The sequence below is a fragment of the Vipera berus genome (assembly GCF_964194415.1).
Source record: "Vipera berus genome assembly, chromosome: 3".
NCBI lineage: Eukaryota > Metazoa > Chordata > Lepidosauria > Squamata > Viperidae > Vipera > Vipera berus.
The window spans coordinates 117,281,506-117,304,375 of record NC_138204.1 but is presented as its reverse complement, the minus strand read 5'-3'; the positions used below and the strand labels follow the sequence as shown (position 1 = coordinate 117,304,375).

The window sequence follows — 22,870 nt, the reverse complement described above, 5'->3', positions numbered from 1 at the left end:
ACCATTCACCTGGGCAGGTATAAAGAGACGCCAGGTAACCCCTTTGCTCCAGCTTCATTTTCTGCCTTAATAAAGAATCAATACCCAGCTCAAGTGTCCGTCTCTCCGTTCAACCACGCGACATTGCACATACACCTAGGGGTTGTCTCTAAAGTTGATATCATATCAGTAAATTCTGGTTAAGACCAATTTTCAGCGTAGCAGAGACCTTGCTATATACAATTCTCAAGCTTCAAGCTAGGCTCATGAGATTAAAATATATACAGTGTATTTGCTTCACAGGCTAGCATGTCTTCTCACGGTTCTGTTTTAAGCTCTCTTAATTGCAAATTAATTCATTTGAAACTCATTAACTGACACAATGGTGGCGGCGGTGGGGAGAGGGTTAGGCTTCACAAGAGTGATGGTGGAGAAGTTGAAGGCCTCTTCACTGCTGGTCCAGTTGGCCCAGGTCTTCTGGTGTGTGGCAGGTTTTTGCCTGCGGGGGGGGGGGGGCTAATCAATGTAGGCCTTCCAGCAGTAGGAGGAAGGGAGAAGGCCAGGCTTCTTGGGAAGGCGTCGGGGTTCCCTCTGCTGCTAGGCATAGCTGGTCAAGGCCTCTCAGCCCAGGGTCAGTGTATCTGGGAATTGCTGCACTCCTATAGTTGTAAGGATAGTCACCAAGCACCCAAATTTTGATCATGTGGCTGCAGGGATGGTGCAGCAGTTGGATCTTCAGGTAGGGATCATTAGTCCCTTCATTCAGCATAGTAGTAATTTTGAATGGCTGCTGAATGAATGGCTTGGTGGAGCAGTGGGCTAATGCCTCCTTAAGTAACACCAGCTGCCTGCAATTAGTGCAGGTTTGCATCCCATCAGGCTCAAGGTTGACTCAGCCTTCCATCCTTCCGAGGTAGGTAAAATGAGGACCCAGATTGTTGGGGGCAATAAGCTGACTTTGTAATAATGCCGCTTGGGGGGGCGGTATATACATAGAATGAAGGCAATTGCTAAGCACATTGATTTGTGCTTTAAATTGTAAGCCGCCCTGAGTCTTCGGAGAAGGGCGGGATATAAATGGGATTAAAATAAAAAAATAAAAAACAAATAAATGGAGAACTACATCAGCTGTTGTATATCAGAACTCCATTGAGAAGAAAACTAGGAGGAACTTTACTATCTGTAAGCCTACAGATTTGTTTTTATGGATATATCTCAAAATACTCTCATGAAGGAAATCTTACCTCATTTCCAAGCTGGGAATAAAATGCACAGGCAAGTGCTTGAACCAGAGGTGAGGTTTATTTCTGAGAGCACAACCTACAGACTGATGTCAGAGGTGAAAGCCATCGAGTTCCTGTTCCTGGCCAGCCTTGAGAAAAATTGCTTCTCTAGGCTTGAGGAAGATTGCCTGTGCTACATTTCTAGCTGAGTCGCACCTTTCAGTACTGCAGATAAAGAGAAAGCCATGTGGACACAGGCATGGTGGGGCAGAGAGGGAGCAGTGGGGGGGGGCAGGAGGAAGGAGAAGGCCAGCAGGGAGAGGGGAGGAAAAAGGCCGAAGAGCCAGCGCTTGTCCAAGGACGTGTCCGTGGTCATGTGGCTGGCATGACTAGATGCCAAAGGCGCACGGAACGCTGTTACCTTCCCACCGCAGTGGTCCCTATTTTTCTACTTGCATTTTTACATGCTTTCGAACTGCTAGGTTGGCAGAAGCTGGGACGAGTAACAGGCACTCACTCTGCTACGCGGCACTCGGGATTCAACCCGCCAAACTGCCAACCTTCTGATCGGCAAGCTCAGCATCCTAACTCACTGAGCCACCGCGTCCCTTTTGTAGGGAAAGGCACAATAATTCTGGCTAAAATTAATTCATAGCGTACAAAAGTCTCTAATGATTAATAAACTAATAAAAAATAGACAAATTTCCTCTCATCTTACAGGAGAAGGCCAGACTTCTCAAGGCCCAAGGCCTTCTGGCAGCTGAGGCCTTCAGTGGGTGGGTGGGGGAAGTAGAAGGCCAGGCTTCTCAAAAGTGGAGATGGGGGGGGTTTAAAAGGCCTATGTGCTGTTGGACCTAGCTGGCTGAGGTCTTCCAGGAGTGGGTGGGGGATGAGGAAAATGCCAGGCCTCTTGGGAATGGGGGAGAAGGCAGAAGGCCCATGTGGCACTGTGTCTAATTGGAAGAGGCCTTCTGGCCCAGGTTTCTGTGTACCAGTGGGTGCCAGGTCTCCCAAAACCTCCTCCATGCAGTTGCTTAATGATGTATATGGTCGCTGAACTACTGCAACAGGAAGAGTTGGGATGATGGTCACTGAGTGAAGCAACCACATGGGGGTGTCACTGACCATAATGACTTATGACCAAAATTCCAGGCTCAATTATGGTAATAAGTTGAGGACTACTTGTATAATCTTATGTTCCCATTGTCACTGTTGGAGTTTTGGCAATCACAATTGCTTTTTTATTTAGGTAATAAAGTTTGCAGCAGTGTCTTTCCAGGCATTTCTATCTGTCCATTTTTGTACCTGTTGATGCATTGTTAAAGGATCTATTTCATCAATTAGTCTAGCACAGGGGTAGGCAACCTTGGCTCTTTTATGACTCGTGGACTTCAACTCCCAGAATTGGCTGGCTCAGAATTCTGGGAGTTGAAGTCCACGAGTCATAAAAGAGCCAAGGTTGCCTACCCCTGGTCTGGCATGTATATATGAATATTCAGACTATCAACTTTTTGCAGCTAAATTCCCAACATCAGCCATATTAAGCAACTGAGTTAAACATCCTGCTGGACTGCTGTGCTGCTCTTATAGCTTTCCCACATTTCACAGGCTGCAGAATTTTGAAACATGAATTTTAACTCACATTCAGGTATGCAAAGGATAATAATTAATCAACTATTTCTTCATATACAAATAGCTTGCCAAAGATACTTGATAATGCCAGCACCATAACATCTAATCAGATCCTGCCTCTGCCAAAATGGGAGGAGCAATTGCTTAATAATGTTTTTGGGAAAATGCTTTCTCCTGTTGAGAGACATTTATGCTGAAAGAAGCGAAGAAGAGAATACATACATTCATTTCCTCTGCGGTTGACTGTTCATCTGCACCCTTCCCAGGTTCGTTGCCATTTGTTTATATTAACCTGTTCCCATATGCTTGCTGTGCATTGTGGCAGTGGGGCTGGAAAAAGGGGCAAATAGGACAGTCAAGACAGGAAAATAGAGATCTGGTCATGTTTTTTTGTCCCCTTCAGTCTAATGGATGAAGCTTATTCAGGTAGCACAATCTGTTCCTTAAAGCTTCTTTTTGGGTCTAAACTAAGGTTACAAAATAACATTGAAAGAAGGAGAAACAGGAAAAGAGTTCAGGTTTCTTTTGTGTTAATAAATAATAGCAAATATGGTTGACAAAGAGTAAAGTTTGTGAGACCATCTTGGAATGACTAGGCAAGGCTGCTTATTTTATTCTGATTTGTTTGAAGAGAAGCCAAACTAGCAATTTTAAAGGATATTTTGTTAGCGAAGTTGCTCAACTAGTTCCCCCTCCTCCTCCTCCATAATTTCTTTAGGCTTAGAAAGTAAGAAAGGCAAAAAGCTTTACCTTCAGTTCAGAACAAAGCCCGCATTGCTTTTTCCTTCTCTCTTTTGCATTTTGATAATCCTACACAAGCCTAGAGGATCCTTCACGCTTGCTCCTGAGAAAATTGCTGTTCTTCCCTTTCATATGCATGAACTAGTGTATTGTTTGTCACCCTTTCAGTCATTGAAAAGTACTAGAGGCTGTAAAAGTTAAAATATGTGGCATACAATATGTGTTAAAATCCCCTTTCAAACAACTTTTTGACCACTTGATTGAAGTGAATCCTAACGCATTTCCGTAAAATATTGATACCTTGCATAAGAAGTGAAAAAAGTAAAGCTCACTTGCTCTAAATGATGATTCAGGAGAAAAAGAAATTGATTGCTTTTTGGAAATACAGGTAAGACCTGGCAGTTCTTCAGTGTGTTGAAAGAAAGATCTTCATCAGGGTCCAGTCCAAGCCAGGAATAATCAAAATGGAGACGGCTTTAGAAAGAAGGTTGTAGTTTATTGAAGAGGAGAGCCAGACAGAAAGATGGCTCTGGGAAGGCTGAATGTCATGGTTCCAACAGATGAAACTCTTCAAAAGAATTTTGAGAAATTGTTTACCTTAAAGGATCTTTTATTCAAGTAGCATAATCAAAGCCAAAAACTGAGTTCCCCTCCCCTGGGCACATAGTATCAGTGCAATTCTGTCCTCCAATTAACAGTCATAAATCACATTCCCCAATTAGCTTGAAGAACGGGTTTCCTCTCCAGCTCTCCAGCCCACCAATTCTTTATCAGCTCTAAATTCTATAACTTTGATCCTCACACTACGTTTACTCTTGTTATGTTTAGTTGGACTCTCATTCACATCCCCTCTAGCAGCAGCATCTAACTCTAAAGGGAAAGGGGAAAAATGGCTACATTGCCATCTGTTATCAATGCAAAAACATCCAATGTTAGCAGCATTGACATCCAGCCTGCCTTACAAAAAGGACAAATCCTGTAATGTAAACAAAAGCACAGGTTAGGGATTGCCTTTCGGTTTATTAGGGTGTTTCTTATAGAACCTATTAATAAGTCTGTCAGCTCAGAATGTACCCAAGTGGCTTCAGACAATGAATATCCCTTCCATTGTACTAAGTACTGCAATTTCCCTTTAAAAATTCTAGTCAAGAATATGCTTTACTTCATAGTGAGTCTTCCTGCCACTACAAGGGGTCCGGGTGCCTTCTTAGAAGAGATCTTAAAGTGGAACCCCGATAATGTTTTAACAGGCTGCAATGGAAAACAGGATGACGTTTTCCTAAGAGCTTATGGAGTTTCAATTCCACTGTGACCGGGTTAATGATCTTTACTATGGGAAAAGGTCTCAAGAACTTTGGTCCTAGTTTCTTATTAGGTAATTTGAGCTGTAAATATTTAGTTGACAGATAAACTTTTCCCCCAACTTGGAATGTTCTTTGAGGAGCCCTTTTTTAAAATCTGCCTGCTTTTTATAGGTCTCGGAAGCCTTTTTTAAAGCAGTTTTCGTGGTTTTCCAAACTTCCTCCCAACCCCTCACCCATTGATCAAGGGTCTGAGAAGTGGAGGGCGCCTGGGGGTACTCAGGTATCAGGCTGAACTCTTTTCCTGTGGCTACATTAAAAGGCATGAAGCCGGTGGTGCTCTGAACAGAGTTACTGTAAGCCACCTCTGCGAAAGGGAGGAGGTCAGTTCAGTATGTTTGTTGGTAGCTAACATAGCATCTGAGATATTGAGTTCGCGGATTCAGCTGCCTCCTTAGTAGACGGGTGAAAAGCAGATGATAGACCTTGAGATGATCCAATTAGTTTAAGAAATCATCTCCAAAATGTAGCTGTGAACTGCATCCCTCTGTCTGAAGTTATTCATTTAGGTGTGCCATGCAGCTGGTAGATGTGTTTCAAGAACATTTTGGTCAGTCATTGGGTGGACGGGAGCCCTTTGCAGGTGATGAAGTGAGCCTGCTTTAAAAACAGAACTATCACAGTCCAGATGACTGTATTTCCTCTACTTTCAGGTAGATCTACTATAAAAGCCATATCAATTTCTTCCCATGGTTGAGAAGAGTCTGCCACCAGTTGCAATAACCCAGGGGGTTTCCCTGGAATTCTTTTCACGGTGGCACATAGCGTACATATTCAGTCATGGAGGTTGACTTCCGGTAACAGTTCGATGGAGTAATCACTGGGTCAGTGGGGAGGTAGGGCATTGCATTCTTTCTCACTAAATGCCTCCGCTAGGTCCTGGTACTTGCTCGGGATGAGTGGCTTGCCTGGTTGCGATAAGGCAGCCATGTGTGCTAGCTCATTGGGTGGGCTAAAGTCTCCTGTAATGTCCGTTGAATTAAGGGGGGTCCTATAGGTAACCTCACAGTCCTCATTCTCTTCTCCCACCAGATAAACGGCTTCCATTTGTCCAACCAGACTAATCCTAGGATTACAACCTCAGTCATTTTTGGAGCCACCAGGAAACGAATGAACTCCCAGTGCTCACCTATTTCTAAATGTAGGGGTTCAGTAAATTGTGTGACTAAAGTTCCTCCCATTAGGGAGCAGTCGGCTTGCTCAAATCTCATGGGTTCGGAGAGCAGCCTTGCGTGTATGCCCATTTTCATGGCAAATGACGAGCTAACAACGCACCAGGAGTACCAGAGTCAACTAGCACTTTTAAATCTAACTGTGCTTCTATCTGAGGGATTATGAGTTTGGCAGATAGTGAGAAAGGTGGGACGTGTCGACTCACCGTTGGGTAGTTTTCTCTGTCGTAGCTGTCGTAGGAGGGTAGTGTGGCAGCAGGTCCAGCTTGGGTCTCAGCACTCTCCTGCATGGGGGACGTGACTTGGGCAACAGGTTCCTGTGTGATCCAGTTGGATTTCTCTTTTGTTGGCTGCCGGGCAGATTTCTTTCTCGCTGCTGGTCTTGGTTTACTCTGCTACTAAGGGTAAGGGACTGGGCAATTTGCTGCTCGATGTTCCTGTTGTCCACATTGGAAACACTTGATCGGTGGACCTACAGGTGGCCTGGGATTTTCAGTAGCTGTAGCAGTTGGAGGTTGTTTTTTTGGGGGGTGGCTGCCGTTTGACCTCAATTCGGCTTCAGGTGGGGGGAGGTTTCTTATAGTGGGAGAGCTGAACGTCTAGTCTTACTGCTGCCTGATATCATTCTTGCAGCTGATCAGGTCCTGCTTGATAGATACAGGCCTGGGAGAGGTGATCATCTAGTCCGTCTTTGAAGGGATGGACTAGGGATTGCTCGGGCCACCTCACTATTCGACCAGCTATCTTGCAAAACTCTCATATGCATTCCAGTGCAGGCCTGCTGGCTTGCTTTATCTTGTGGACTTGTTCCTCCGCTTTGAAGGCAATGGATGGGTCCTCGAACCTTGATCTCAGTCCTAGGAGGAAGAGATGGGGGTCCTCCAACTCAGGTACTTGCTTGTTATAAAATTTGTTCAGCCACTCGAATGCTTCCCCTTCCAAGCTGGATGCAATGATGTCAACCATAGCGGCTGGGTTCAGATAGAAATAGGCACAATGCTTCAAGTGAGAGTGCACCTGGTTGAGGAAGAAGATCAGCTTCTCGGGGTCCCCATCAAAAGCTGCCCTGAGAGGTGACGCCATCAATGTTTGCTGACCTCCCCACTGTGGCTGTTGCACCCCCAGATGTTACTGCCCCCTCCCAAGGCAGTTGCTACATCCCTAGTAGCTGCAAGCCTCCCAAAAGTTGCTGCACTCTCAGGGGCTGTTGCCACCCCCATGGCTGTTGCTGCATTGCCGGCAGCTGTAGCATCCCCAATTTCTGTATGACTCCCACCAGTCTAAGCGATGGCTGTGGTGCCCCCCCCCAGTTGCTGTAGGCCTCCCAATGGTTGCTGCATTGGTGGGGGCTGCTGCCATCCCCACTGCTGATGGGTTGTGGGGGGTTATGGCATCCCCAGTGATGTACACCCCCCTGCAGTCCTGTAGGGGGTTGTTGCTGGATCCCCATTGGTTGCAGGCCCCTCAGCGGTTGCTGTACATTCAGGGGCAGTGGCCATCCCCACTGCTGCTGCTGTACTTCCAGCAGTTGCTGACCTGTTGGCGGCTGCATCACTCCTGGTTATTCCAAAGTCCCCATCTGCTGCTGCATATTTGGGGGCTGCGGCATCCCCCATTGCTATGTGGGTGGTCGGTAAGTGTGTCGATCTGGGGATTAACTATGCCAGCAAAGGCTTGGGCTCTTATCTCGTCAGCAGTGATCTGGGGTTTTGGAGGGGCGACAATTGGAGCTATCTCTCTCCATGGGACTGGAGGCCCTGGTAGATGGTTTCGAGGGTGGGGAGGCTGCCTGGTCTACACAGGTGGGACTGGGGTTTCCCCTTGTCAGGAATTGGTGGCTGCCTCGCTGATTATCATAATCGCTAGCGTATGGGGAATGGGAAGGTTGCTCTCCACTTCTCATCTCTAGCTCCTCAAATCTTTCCACCAACTTCTCCACTGACTGACTACAGGCTGCAGCCAGGTACTTCCACTCACCTGAGTTCTCAGGGGTAAACAATTTTGTGGTTCTCCACCAGTCTGGGAAATGCGATGTGCAGGAATCCCTTCCTAGCAGCTCCACCTCTCCTGCCTTTGAAGCACTTGAGGGTGGCAAGGCCGTCTCGAGATGTCTGGAGTCTTTGCTGGGTAGGGTCCATTCCGACAACCAGATCAGCTGTCCTTGCAGCTTGGGCTTTGCTCCCAGCTGGGAGGCCTGAAAAAGATCCTTCTCCACCAGCTTGCTGGCTGTTGCTCCCCACTTTGGGGTAGCAGCCACTGCCGGTGTGCAGGTTTCACGTGTCTTGTCTTTCTCCATGCTGAGATCTTCCCTGAATCTTTGTAGGCTTATTCCTCGATTCTAGGGACAGTGACTGGGGCTTGGGACCCCAAGGTAGTTAAGAAAAAAATTGAGTTTTTGGCTTAATGTCATGGTTCCCCCCTTCCAGCATCATCTAACTCTAAAACTGAAACGGAAAAAATGGCTACATTTCTATCTATTGTCAATGCAAAAACATCCGACGTTAGCAGCATTGACATTGACCACGTGAAGTAGGGAGTCTTGGGTTTTTATACCTTCTTGCATTTTTGTTTAGAGTTTTTTCTTCTGGCATGAACGTTGACCTGAGTTTGAGTGTGCTTTTCTGATATTCTGATGATGGTGGGTTAATCCTATTATGTCCCAAAGGTCATATCCTGCTTCCCTTATGGCTATGTGACTGATGGCTATGTCCTGTGTTGGATTTTTTTGGTGTGAGGGATTGTTGATTCTAGGGATCTTTGTCTTTCTAATCCAAGCTTCCTTGCTCCAATCTTGCTGACAAGATTATCACATCTGCATTTCTGCAATGGGACATCACATCGAGGACATCACTGGCTTGGTTCAGGGTGGAGATAAAGAGCTGGGTATCATCGGCATATTGATGATACCTCACCCCAAAACCACGGATGATCTCACCCAGTGGCTTCATATAGATGTTGAACAGGAGGGGCGAGAGTACCGACCCCTGAGGCACCCCACAACTAAGGGGCCTAGGGGTTGACCTCTGCCCTCCTGTCAACACCGTCTGCGAGCGGCCCGAGAGGTAGGAGAAGAACCACCGTAGAACGGTGCCTCCCACTCCCAACCCAGTCCAAGCCGTGAATAATCAAAATGGAGACTGCTTTAGAAAGAAGGTTGTAGTTTACTGAAGAGGAGAGCCATACAGAAAGATGAATCTGGGAAAGCTGACCACGTGTAGTGGGGAGTGGCGAGTTTTTATACCTTCTTGAGATTTTGTTAGGAGTAGTTCCTGTGGCATGAACTTTGATCTGAGTCTGAGTGTGCCTTTCTGGTATTCTGATGGTGGTGGGTTAATACTATTATATCCCAAAGGTCATATCCTGATTCCCTGGGGGTGTGGCTGATGGCTATGTCCTGTGTTGGATTTTTTTGGTGTGAGAGATTGTTGATTCTACGGATCTTTGTCTTTCTAATCCAAGCTTCCTGGCTCCAATCTTTCTGACAAGATTATCACATCTGCATTTCTGCAGACCTGGTTTCTGTTTGGCATAGAGAGACTTAATTTAATTTAATTTAATTTAATTTAATAATTTAATTTGTATACCGCGCTTCTCCCGAAGGACTCAGGGCGGTGAACAGGGCAATACATAATAAAAACCAGGATACAAAAATTGAAAAGTAATTAAACTACAATGCCCGTAATAAATTAATACATAGTGGGTGTGGGGGGGGGGTGTTTCTGCCTTTAAGATTCTTTGGGGAAATATAATATTGTGCCTTTTAATATTCCCCAAAATATTTATTTCTCTGGAGGGGGGCTGACTTCCCACAAGTGTTTAATTTTAATGTCCATCAATTAATTTGAAGTCCTTCTGACAGATCCTTGTGCTCCCCTTCTATGGCTTTTTGGGTGAGGTGGGGGGACTTGGCTGTGTCTTCAGCTTGTAAACAACTAAATACACACATGCATGCCCTCTGAATTTGATTTTGCCCTTTGAATCCATATCCCTCAGAGCCCTACTCTTTGGCCAAAGCATCATAGAAAGTATGAGTTCAAAGGAGAACTCTGTAGGTTAATTAGCCCAACTGCCTGTTTACAACAGGAATGCATTAAACCATGTTCAACAAGTGGCCAACTGGCCATCCAGTCCCTGTCTGAAATCTTCCTAAGGAGGGGAGAGCATCACTATTCTAAGTCAAATGGTCCACAGCTTAAGAATTTTTGCTTGCGACACTTTAACCTATCGATTTGCACAGGAAAACCAGATCCTGTTGTCAACGCTGCAAACATTGGATGTTTTTGCTCTGACAATATAAGAGGCAGCCTTTTTCTTTAAACTGTTTCCTCTGATTAAAATGAAGGCTAACCTGGTTGTTTTAAACAAGATAAGGTATGGTGCTAGCTACAGATAGGAAGTGAAACTTGGCATGTTAAACTAATTGGAGAATGTGATTAATGATGTGCAATTAAGGGAGGGAATTGTGTATGATCCGATGTGTTCAGGGGAGGAGAATTCAGATTCTGGCATCCATCCATGAGTGCTGATGCTTCGTTCTCATTATTATAGACTTTTTAGAAAAACAATGCCTGAATATTCTTTGATCTGTCTCATTAATCAGAACCATGACACCTGTTATGGTGCTATCAGCCTGCTATCAGCTTCTCCTAATAAAAGTTCCTTTTGGAAGAGTTTGCTTCCATAAGTTCTGCTTTTTTGGGATGAGGTTTTGAAGTGGGCCCTGACATTAGACAGGATCTGCAGTAATAGTCAACCCAGAAGGAAGACCCTTACCGGGGGACTTTGCAAAATTCACGATGTCAGACAATGGTGCAGGGAAAGAAGAACCCACTGCAAATGGGGAGCCCTCCCTCCGGTCAGAATCCTGCCAGCTGTAACAATCTGAGACATCCTACACATCGGAGGAAGAAGTGGTGGAGACATGCAGACACAAACCTCGGTGGTCGATGGGCATTGGAAAGAAACGAGTGGAAAAAGAGGTCAAGAAAGGTAACCCTGAGACAAGGCAGCCACCAACCCGGGTAGAAGCAAGAAATGGAAAGATCTCTTCACCTTAGTGAAGATGAAGGAGATCGTGCAGAGCACTTGAGCTGGATCTTGAAGAAAGCTATTGATCTGATGAAAACAAGCCTCGGTACCCTTAAGGATGAGAAACCTGAACCCCGTGGCGACACCATTACCTTGGGTAGCAGCAAAAGAGACACCGAGGGGGAGTCTAAAGCTGAGATCCTGGGGACCTCCACTGAGGCCGCCGAGACAGCAGCCATCACTTTGGCATTTCCCACTCCCCGCCGGCCCGCAGCTGCCGATTGAGATGGGAGACATCACTGATGATGAAGACACTGATCTATCCAAAAATTCTCACCACTGGATGTGAAATTCTGGGGAGAATCACGACGCCTGGGTTTTTTCCTGACTCAAGTACTCAGCTACATGGAGGAATATGGCCAGGACATCCCAACCAATAAGGCCCGGATTTACATTGTGCAGGTGGCCCTGGACGGCATAGCAGCTTACTGGGTGGTGGACCTACATGACTCTGATGCTCTGCAGCTGCAGAATTTCAACCAGTTCATTTCTCCCTTAGATGATGTTTCGAGGACCCATTGGCAGACTGGAAAGCCCACAAGAGAATGAAGACCATGAAGCAAGGCAGGTGCCCAGTAGCTGAATACACCCAGGAGTTCTGAGCTGTCACAAGCAAGTTGAATTGGCCCGAGGACATCCTGCTCAGCCATTTTATGGACAGCCTGAATTACGACCTCTACGAAGCCTGTCTTCCTTGGGGAGACCTACACAGCCTGCACGACTGGTATGACCTGGTGGAAGAAGCCAAAATTGACCTGCTCAAGACACATCGCAGAGGGACGCCATGGAGCCAATCACCATCTGAACCATCATGAGACCCAGTGAAGCCACAACCCACTGCCTAGAAGACCACCGGTTGCTTCAAATGCAGGAAGGAGGGACATTGCACTGCAGAATGCCGCTCGAAGAATCCCCAGGAGAAGGCAGATTGAGCACCAGCCGGAAAATTGGGGAAGTCACCAACCAAACTGTGAGAGCCAGCCATGAAAGGCATTGAAGCCCAACACGGGAAGGGAACTCTGGCCTACACTGCAGGATCCTCCAACTCATCAGACGACAACTCCCAGGACGAGCCCCTGGTGGATCTCTCCTATTTTTAGGGGGGGCAGGATGTCAGAACCCATATATTTTTTGTTTGCCTGCATCTCCTATATTTCCTACAGGTCCTATTTTTCCCTGACCCAGATTCCATTCTCTTCTCTCTCTACACTCTCAGGAGAAGGTGTGAAGAGCCACCTAAACATCACTGTTACAACCAGAGCTGGCCTGATGTTATCTCCCCTTTCCCATGATGGACTTAACACCTGGGGATTGGCCAAGATGAACCGACCAGATGAACTTTGGGGTGGGGTTTTGCTTCCAACACTTTAACCTATCAATTCACACGGGAAAACTCAGGAAACTTCAGGAGGCCCAAAAATGCTTGCAGCTCTGCTTTTGATTTTGGGCTAACTTTAACCTGAGCATTCTGAAAATCTGTTAAAATAATGTCTGACGGTCTTAATGTGGCCCACTGTCTGCTGCGTCTGCATACAAGGTTGAATGTGTTGTGTGAGATAATTGAGACCACCGAGCCGGAGTCCAATTCCATTTTGCATGGAATTCCTTGTAGCTCTACTGAGAGCTTAAGTTTAGGCTTAAGGGGATGATAAGCCCCGGTGTGACAAATGCTTCTCCAGCTCCTGAAGAACCCCACACTGACTGGACCCAGGGCCCCAGTACCTTTCCTAGTCGATTCCTCTGACTGGTGCTTAGGTGGCCTGTCTCTCTGGCGAGCTCTGCATACCACCGCAATGTGCCCAGTCCTACTGCAAGCTCTACACATGGCCGAACGGAATCTGCAGTTTGCGAGGGAGCGGTTGCCTCCACACCCTTTACATCTAGGTAAGAGAACTGCCTTGTAATTGTTCTCTCTTTGTTGATTTCCACAGTTTTGTGTGCTTGACTGTCTCTGGAGTTTGTTGATTTCGGGTTCCTCTTCTTCTGACGATTCTCCGCCGCAAATGGCGACTTCATGGTGGATGGAATCTACTGTCTTTGGGGCTTTGGTGGGCTGTACCATTTGTATTGCACCTCCAGCTGCTTTGTCAGCCATGACCTCATCTTGTGCTTCGGCAAATGTGAGATTTGGTCTGGCAAATAATCTCTGCTGCAAGGTTCTGTCTCTCAGTCCACAGACGAGTTGGTCTCTCAGGCGCTCCTCTAAATTCAAAAATTTACAGAGACGTGTGGCCTGCCTTAGGCCCACGATAAACTCGGATGCTGTCTCACCGGGAAGCTGCACTCGTTGGTCGAATGTAAACCGCCAGGCCATCTTCGACATTTTTGGCTGGAAATGCCCGGTCAGCTTCTTCTTCAGGTCAGCAAAAGATACTGCTTTGATGGGCGTTGGCGCAAAGAGGTTCTCAGCTAGATTGAAAGTTGCTGTCCCACATACACACAGCAACGTTGCAGCTTTAAGGCCTTCCTCTGCTATCTGGTTAGCTCATAGGTAATTTTCTACCTCTGAGAGGTAAGACGGCCAATCTTCTGGGTGTTTAATGTCAAATTCTCTGAGTTTGCTGACGTTTGGCATTTTTCCTCAATTCCTGCGCTGCTGTTGAATCCTGCTTCTAGTCTCAGGGAACGCTTCCTCTGAGCATGCGGCTGCTAGCATAGTTTACTAGCCGGCTAGAGGGGGGGAGGATGCCTCTTCCCTCCAGTGAGTAATGCCATCCCCTCATGACTTCAGCCCTCAGGAAGAGGAGCAGGATCCCACCTTCATCGCCACTATTATGTCGTGGGCTCTGATGAGCAGGAACGAGAACATGCAGATGAGTACAGACAAACTCATACTTTATTTAAGCAGAAACTGTACTGAGAGATTGGAGTCACCCTGCTTCAATATATAGCCAGGCCCTATGGTATTAACCAATCAGATTGTAGCTATACTTGCCATCCAAAGTTGACCAATGGCAGGACCGGAGACGTCCTGTCTGGGTTGCTGGAGAACTGTTAGTTCTCCAGCAATGCATGTGGTGATATTCCAAAAGCCCAGTACATAACAACTGCAGCCGTTCATATGTTTTAGCCTCCAGGCCTTTGATCATCTTAGTTGCTCTTCTCTGAATTTTTTCCAAACTCTCAACTTCTTTTTTGGTGGGACATTGTGAGCACGGTCCCCACAGTAGGGCTGTGATCCCTCTGCGTTGACCACTTTTCAGATCTTGCCTAACATAAGGTCCTGCCACAGCTAGTAGTCCCAAGAAAGCAGAACTCTTGAAACTGGCATTGTTTCAAAAGGAACTTTTATTGAGAGACAGTGAAAGCAGAAAGGCATGGCAAGATCTGAATATTTTCCATACAAACCATTACAAATTTAAAGGGAGAAAATGTGACAGACTTCCTCTCCACACAATGTTTGCTTACAGCTCAAACTGTAAACGCAATATATGATCTTTTGTCAATTGTCATAAATAAGGTTGACTGCCTGAAAGAATCTTTCACAAAGTTTGTTAGGAGCCACCCAAATATTGTAGAAGGATTTGGGAGGATAACCATAGATAGACATGGGATGGCTAACTCAGAAAATGAAACTAGAGAAGAACCTTGTTTTCCTTCCAAAAAATTGAACACACATAGAGAAAACACTCAATCAGGTAAAGGCCTAAGAGATGACCAATATAACTACAGTCTGCAAACTAACCAGGTTACTTTGCAAATTTATGACAAGAGAGTAAATAGAGGGTGTTGGAGTAATAGAGAAGCTATTAGGCTGTCCCTGAGCCAGCTGCTCTGCTGTGAATTCACTCTGATAGATCTAGTACATGCAAAGTGGCTGCCATCAAGAACGCAATGTATGAGAATTCTCCTATCATTCAAGCAGCCCACAATTCCCTCCATGCACTTCAGAATGAAGCCCTTTCTGAGCACCTTCTCAATATTTCCAATAAGGGTCTTTTGCTCAGAAAAAGTGTGCCCACTCCTGAAACAGCGTCACCAAGAGGGAACTGTCACTTTAAATCCAGGCTGCAACAGCCCTCACACTGCTAAGCCTGAGGCTGCTGCAACTGAACTGACCCTGAGAAAGCAAAGAAGCAATATACAAACTGTGTTACCCACAGCTGCAGGAACTGCTGAGGATGTGCCAGAAGAGATGTTGATTGACCTATTCAGTGCATTGCCAGAACCTGAGCAAGTTAACATCATTCAAAGATTGGATGACCTAAAAGAGGCACTGACAACAACTCAATCTACAGCAAAGCCTCTATTTAATTTGGCTCCACTAACCACGTAACTTTGTTACAATACATTTAATCAACAATCTGCCTTTACCTCAACAGTAAAAAAGGTACTGTCACATAGGCTGACAGAGGGGTAACTGCACTGACTGACCCAGCCTCTGAGAAACAACTGAAAGACAAAGGGCTTCATCACACAGTGCCCCCTAAACTGACAAACACTAAGGATATAATCCAGCTTCCATCCTCATTTGATTTAGAAGTTCCCACAACATCTTTCCACAAGATGAATCCTCAGCTATGCCCCTCCAAAAATGGACATAAATTTACATTTATAGACTTAAGCTAGAGTACCTGCCCATTGGAAAAAAAATCATTCTTGGAGCAAGAGCAGAGGCACACTGGAAATCGAGATATAGAGGTGCAACAACAAGTTCTGCAACCCATGAGGAGACATATTGAACCTCACAACAACTGTGTTTATATGGGAAGCATAGATGATATTGACCCGGCTCCAATGTCAAGTTGACATATGGCATTTTTACCATCTAGCCAATCAACCAAGCCAGACCACCTTGCCTCTGAGAACCCCATACAGTTAATGACCTGGAACATAGCTGGCTGGAAAGGGATGGTTGATAGTGGACTAATGAGCTTCCTCTCTAGATTTGATGTAATAGCCTTTTAAGAAACCTGGCTAACTGAAGTGGACAAACCAGTACAACTGCCAGGCTTTCAGGGATGGGCCTTCCCAGCCCAAAAAACAAAGAACAAAGGGAGACCCTCTGGTGGGCTATGCATTCTTATAAAGCAAGAGTTGCAATGGCAGGGAGAGAAATTATATAACAAAGATAAGTATCCATACTGTCTAGCTGTCAAATTTGAATATGACCAGTTTGAGTTAATATTGGTAAATGTGTATATTCCTCCAAGCACATCCCAGCACTATAATTTCGAATATTGGATGGGCTTGGAAGTTATCCTAGAAGATATATCTATACTGTACCCTCAGTCCGTAGTGGTATTATTAGGATATCTGAACGCTAGACTGGGTCCCTCTCTGTATGAGCTTGCCCAGAAGAAGTGAATCCCAGGGGAGTTCTTTGATAACCATCCTCAGTGGCTCTCGAGAGACTGTAAAAGTAATGCTGCTGGCCTGCTCCTAGTCTCCTTAATTTTTAAGGGTAACCTCCAAATTTTGGGAGGTAAGGACAAGAATTACACATACCCTTATACATACCACTCAGCCAATTCAAGTAGTGTACTGGATATCTTTTGTGTGTCTAGAGATAAGGCTGACCTCTTTTCAGAGGTCACAGTACACCTTAGTGACAATAGCGACCATCAGCCTGTAAGTGTGACATTGCAAGGCCGCTCAGATTTAAGACCATATAACATGGCTGACAGATGGCTCACCAAAAAGATAGAGGTGACCCAAAATAAAAGGTTAATTTGGGCCAAAGTTGATACTAAGGCAATATTAGAATGCCTTAAAACAGAGAATGCTACTAAGTGGGCTAGAACAATCCAGTCACCTATTACTGACTGGATGTGAGCCTTCAATGCATTCTCCAATCTTTGTAACATACTGAAGAAACACCTAACAGCTAAACCTGCTACAAAAAGAGCCTGAGTGGGTAGACCTCGCTGGTTTGATCCTGATTGCCAGCAACTGAAAAAGAAATTGAAGGCAGCCATGAGAACACAAGAAGGGAATATAAAAAAACCTATAACATTAAAGAAAAAAAGTTTTGCCATTTCAATCTGGTCAGAACTTGAGTTGGCTGCCAGAAGTCATAACTCAGTATTATTTTGGCACTCTGTAGCAGGTATCCTGAAGGAACGGAGATTTGCGTTTGACATACCAATCTCTGCTGAGGACTGGGAGAATTATTATCAGTGCTTGTTTGCCCCCACCAAACCGGTAAAGAAATTATTTTTAAACAGTGATTTAGTAAACCCTAGAACTCCCCCCCTTAGCCACCAGTCTCAGAAAAGAAGATACAGTCCATCATTAAAAGCTTAAAGAGAAATAAAGCCCCAGGTGAGGATTTTTTACCAGCAGAATTATTTAAGAAATTTCCCAAATGGTGGGGCCCTGTATTAGCAGATCTTTTTACACACATAAATAACACCTGCCATATACCAGATGAGTGGAAGATGGCAATAGTTGTCCCCATATATAAAAAAAGGGAATAAAAAGGATCCTAGTAATTATAGGCCCATCAGCCTGATTGACATTGTAGCAAAAATATATGCTAGGTACCTTTTGAACAGAATTGAAATCTGGGTAGAGGAAAACAACATCCTCACAGAAGAACAAGCAGGTTTTAGACAAAACAGATCTACTATTGATAACTGCTTTGTCTAGAACCATCTAATTGCCAAATATGCCTATAAGAGGAGACCCCTGTTTGCTGCTTTCATAGACCTTACAGCAGCATTTGATATGGTAAATAGAGAAGTACTGTGGAGTAAATTGACATCTCTTAAAATAGAACCTAGGCTCCTGGCTTTGATTAAAGCCCTTTACACAAGTACCTGTTTGAGGGTGCGATATGGGGTTAATGGGGCCCTGACTAACAGGATTTACACAAATAAAGAGATAAGGCAAGGGTGTATCCTGGCCCCATTATTATTTAATTTATACATCAATGACTTGCCAGGGTTAATGAAGGATACCATGGTACATATGCCAATGATCCTAAATACTTACTGTAACAGCTTGCTTTATGCTGATGATATGATATTATTATCATACTCACAAGTAGGATTATGTAGGCTATTAAGAAGATTCAGCTCTTATTGCCAGGATAACTCCCTAATCATTAGCAAATCTAAATAAAAAATAATTGTGTTTAGAAGAAACCATCAGAAACATAAGTGGCAATTAGATGGTGAACCAATATTTGGGCGTAACTTTTTCCAAGACTGGATCTTGGACCTGTCATCATCAATGGAGTACATTTAGAGCAAAAGCCCATTTGAATTTATTGCTCAAACTAAAGAACCATAGTTAACCAGGGTCCCTAGCACCATTAATCAAGGTTTATAAGGCTAAGGTTACCACAATGCTCTTGTATGGAGCAGAAATTTGGGGTCTTTACTCAACCACAGTCCTAGAACAAACACAGTCTCAGCATTCGAGATGTATTTTGGGTGTAGATCCAAGAACATCTGCTGCAGCAGTTAGAGCTGAATTGGGAATTCATACAATTCAGGAATTATCTAAAATTAGAGCTTATAACTACTGGTGCAAAGTTAATGAAATGGAGACTGATAGACTCCCCAAATTATGCCTACTAGAGCAAATAAAACTACAATCACAAATCTCCTGGATCACCAAACTAACAAATTTTGTAAGAAGCTGTGGCCTTCCTGTCTCTTGTGTAACAGGAGAACAATCCAAAAAAAGAGTTGCCCAAAGAATTAAGGATATAGAAGCACAAACTGATATAGCTATCCTTAGTAAGGTGAGTAACTTGAAATGGCTGAGTAAATACAAACGTACTTTTCAAGTAGACAGTTATTTGAAGTTACAACTCCCAAAACATCTTAAGGAGATATTTACGAGAGCGAGATTCAAACAGCTTGACACAATGGTCAGATATGGGAGATTTCATGCTATACCGTACAATGAGCGTCTCTGCATTTGTGGAGCGGCAGAGGTAGAGGACCTGGCTCACATCCTATTTGACTGTTGCCTGTATAAGAGGGTAAGAGACAGGTATCTTGGTCTATATACCAAACGAATGACCCATTGGGATCCCCATATCAAAATGTTGTTGTTGTTGTTGTTGTTGTTAGCTGCGAAGTCGTGTCCGACCCATCACGACCCTATGGACAACATTCCTCCAGGCCTTTCTGTCCTCTACCATCTTCTGGAGTCCATTTAAGCTCACGCCTACTGCTTCAGTGACTCCATCCAGCCACCTCATTCTCTGTCGTCCCCTTCTTCTATTGCCCTCGATCTTTCCCAGCATTAGGCTTTTCTCCAGTGAGTCCTTCCTTCTCATTAGGTGGCCAAAGTATTTGAGTTTTAGCTTCAGGATCTGGCCTTCTAAAGAGCAGTCAGGATTGATCTCCTCTAGGACTGACCGGTTTGATCGCCTTGCAGTCCAAGGGACTCGCAGGAGTCTTCTCCAGCACCATAGTTCAAAGGCCTCAATTCTTTGGCGCTCAGCCTTTCTTATGGTCCAACTTTCACTGCCATACATTGCAACTGGGAAGACCATAGCCTTGACTATACGCACTTTTGTTGACAGGGTGATGTCTCTGCTTTTTAGTGTGCTGTCTAGATTTGTCATGGCTTTCCTCCCCAGGAGCAAGCGTCTTTTAATTTCTTGGCTACAGTCCCCATCTGCAGTGATCTTGGAGCCCAGGAAAATAAAATCTGTCACTACCTCCATTTCTTCCCCATCTATTTGCCAGGAATTGAGAGGGCCAGATGCCATGATCTTGGTTTTCTTAATGTTAAGTTTCAACCCAAGTTTTGCACTCTCCTTCTTCACCCGCAACAAGAGGCTCTTTAGTTCTTCTTCACTTTCTGCCATTAGAGTGGTATCATCTGCGTATCTTAGGTTGTTGATATTTCTTCCGGCAATCTTAATTCCAACTTTTGATTCATCTAGCCCTGCCTTTCTCATGATGTGCTCTGCATATAAGTTAAATAGGCAGGGCGACAGTATACAGCCTTGCCGGACTCCTTTCCCAATTTTGAACCAATCAGTGGTTCCATGTCCAGTTCTCACTGTTGCTTCTTGACCCGCATATAGGTTTCTCAAGAGACAAATAAGATGGTCTGGTACTCCCATCTCTTTAAGAACTTGCCACAGTTTGTTATGATCCACACAATCAAAGGCTTTAGCATAGTCAATGAAGCAGAAGTAGATGTTTTTCTGGAACTCCCTAGCTTTCTCCATGATCCAGCGTATGTTGGCAATTTGATCTCTAGTTCCTCTGCCTCTTCGAAATCCTGCCTGTACTTCTGGTAGTTCTCGATCCACATACTGCTGAAGTCTAGCTTGTAGGATTTTAAGCATGACTTTACTAGCATGAGAAATGAGTGCAATGGTGCGATAGTTTGAACATTCTTTGGCACTGCCTTTCTTTGGAATTGGAATGTAAACTGATCTTTTCCAATCCTGTGGCCACTGTTGAGTTTTCCAAATTTGCTGGCAAATTGAGTGTAGCACTTTTACTGCACTGTCTTTTAAGATTTTGAATAGCTCAGCTGGAATACTGTCACCTCCACTAGCTTTGTTGTTGCTCAGCTTTTCTAAGGCCCACTTCACTTCACATTCTAGGATGTCTGGCTCGAGGTCAGTGACCACCTCATTGTGATTATCAGGGACATTAAGCTCATTCTTGTATAGTTCTTCTGTGTAATTTTGCCACCTCTTCTTAATCTCTTCTGCCTCTGTTAGGTCCCTGCCATTTTGGTCCTTTATCATGCCCATTTTTGCATTAAACGTTCCCTTCATCTCTCCAATTTTCTTGAAAAGATCTCTGGTCCTCCCTATTCTATTGTTTTCTTCTATTTCTTTGCACTGTTTGTTTAAGAAGGCATTCTTATCTCTTCTAGCTATTCTCTGGAATTCTGCATTCAATTGGGTGTATCTTTCTTTTTCTCCCTTGCCTTTCGCTTCCCTCCTTTCCTCAGCTATTTGCAAAGCTTCCTCAGACAGCCATTTTGCTTTCTTGCATTTCTTTTTCTTTGGGATGGTTTTGGTTGCTACCTGTTGTACAATGTCGCGAACCTCTGTCCATAGTTCTTCAGGCACTCTGTCTATCAGATCTAATTCCTTAAATCTATTTGTCACCTCTACTGTATATTCAACAGGGATATGATTTAATTCATACCTGAGTGGCCTAGTGCTTTTCCCTACTTTCTTCAGTTTAAGCTTAAACTTTGCAAGGAGAAGCTCATGGTCTGAGCCACAGTCAGCTCCTGGTCTTGTTTTTACTGACTGTATAGAGCTTCTCCATCTTTGGCTGCAGAGCATATAGTCAATCTGATTTCTGTGATGACCGTCTGGTGATGTCCATGTGTAGAGCCGTCTCTTGGGTTGTTGGAAAAGAGTGTTTGCTATGACCATCGTATTCTCTTGACAAAATTCTATCAGCCTGTGCCCTGCTTCATTTTGTACTCCAAGGCCAAACTTGCCTGTTATTCCGGTTATCTTTTGGCTTCCTACTTTAGCATTCCAATCCCCCATGATGATAAGGACATCATTTTTTGGTGTTAGTTCTATAAGGTGCTGTAGGGCTTCATAGAACCGGTCAATTTCATCCTCTTCAGCACTGGTGGTTGGGGCATAGACTTGGACTACTGTGATATTGAATGGTTTGCCTTGGATTCGAACTGAGATCATTCTGTCATTTTGAGGATTGTATCCCAGTATTGCTTTTCCTACTCTTTTATTGACTATGAAGGCTACTCCATTTCTTCTGAGGGATTCTTGCCCGCAGTAGTATACCTGGTGGTCATCTGAATTAAATTCACCCATTCCTGTCCATTTTAGTTCGCTGATACCTAAGATGTCGATGTTCAGTCTTGTCATCTCTTGTTTGACCACGTCCAGCTTGCCTTGATTCATGGATCTTACATTCCAGGTTCCTATGGAGAAAAAATCTTTACAGCATCGGACTTTCCTTTCACCACCAGACACATCCACAGCTGAGCGTCCTTTCGGCTTTGGCCCAGTCGCTTCATTCTTTCTGGCGCTACTAGTACTAGCCCTCTGCTCTTCCCCAGTAGCATATTGGACGCCTTCCGACCTGAGGGGCTCATCTTCCAGCGTCATATCGTTTTGCCTTTTGGTACTGTCCATAGGGTTTTCATGGCAAAGATACTGGAGTGGGTTGCCATTTCCTTCTCCAGTGGATCACGTTTTGTCAGAACTCTCTGCTATGACCTGTCCGTCTTGGGTGGCCCTGCACGGCATAGCTCATAGCTTCATTGAATTACGCAAGCCCCTTCGCCACGACAAGGCAGTAATCCATGAAGGGGATATCAAAATAACTTACCTTATGTCTGGCCAGAACTTGAAAATAACATTTAACGTAGCACAGTACTTAAACAAAATAATCCGGTTGAGATCTGCATATGTGGGACTGATTCGGGTAGATTGCAAGGGCGACTCTGAAATACTGTAATGTTATCATATTTTATCTATATCTTTAAATTATTGTACATTATTACAATTTCATTTTAGATTGTATTTTATTACTATTTCATCTTAAATTGTATTTTATTTTAATTCCATTTTAAATTGTATTTTATCAAATTCCATTTTAAATTGCCTTTATCAAATTTTAGTAACAATTTGTTGCTGGAACTTTGCACTTTGATATGGCCCAAGGGCTAATCAATAAAGACTTATTATTATTAACTTTACATTCCACTACTTACTGGGGGGGTGTTTGAGAAGTTCCTGGCTGATGCTTTGGTG

At 44.5% G+C, this 22,870-nt stretch overlaps 1 protein-coding gene across 1 annotated transcript in view; it reads left to right on the top strand.

The window, feature by feature from the left end:
* Positions 1 to 3,024: 3,024 nt before the first annotated feature.
* Positions 3,025 to 22,870, top strand: part of LOC308666831 (flavin-containing monooxygenase 5-like) — a 62,340-nt gene continuing 42,494 nt past the window's right edge. The window contains exon 1 of the mRNA XM_081325788.1: positions 3,025 to 3,100. The gene's annotated coding sequence lies outside the window, so the exon portion shown is untranslated. The remainder of the gene's footprint in view (positions 3,101 to 22,870) is intronic.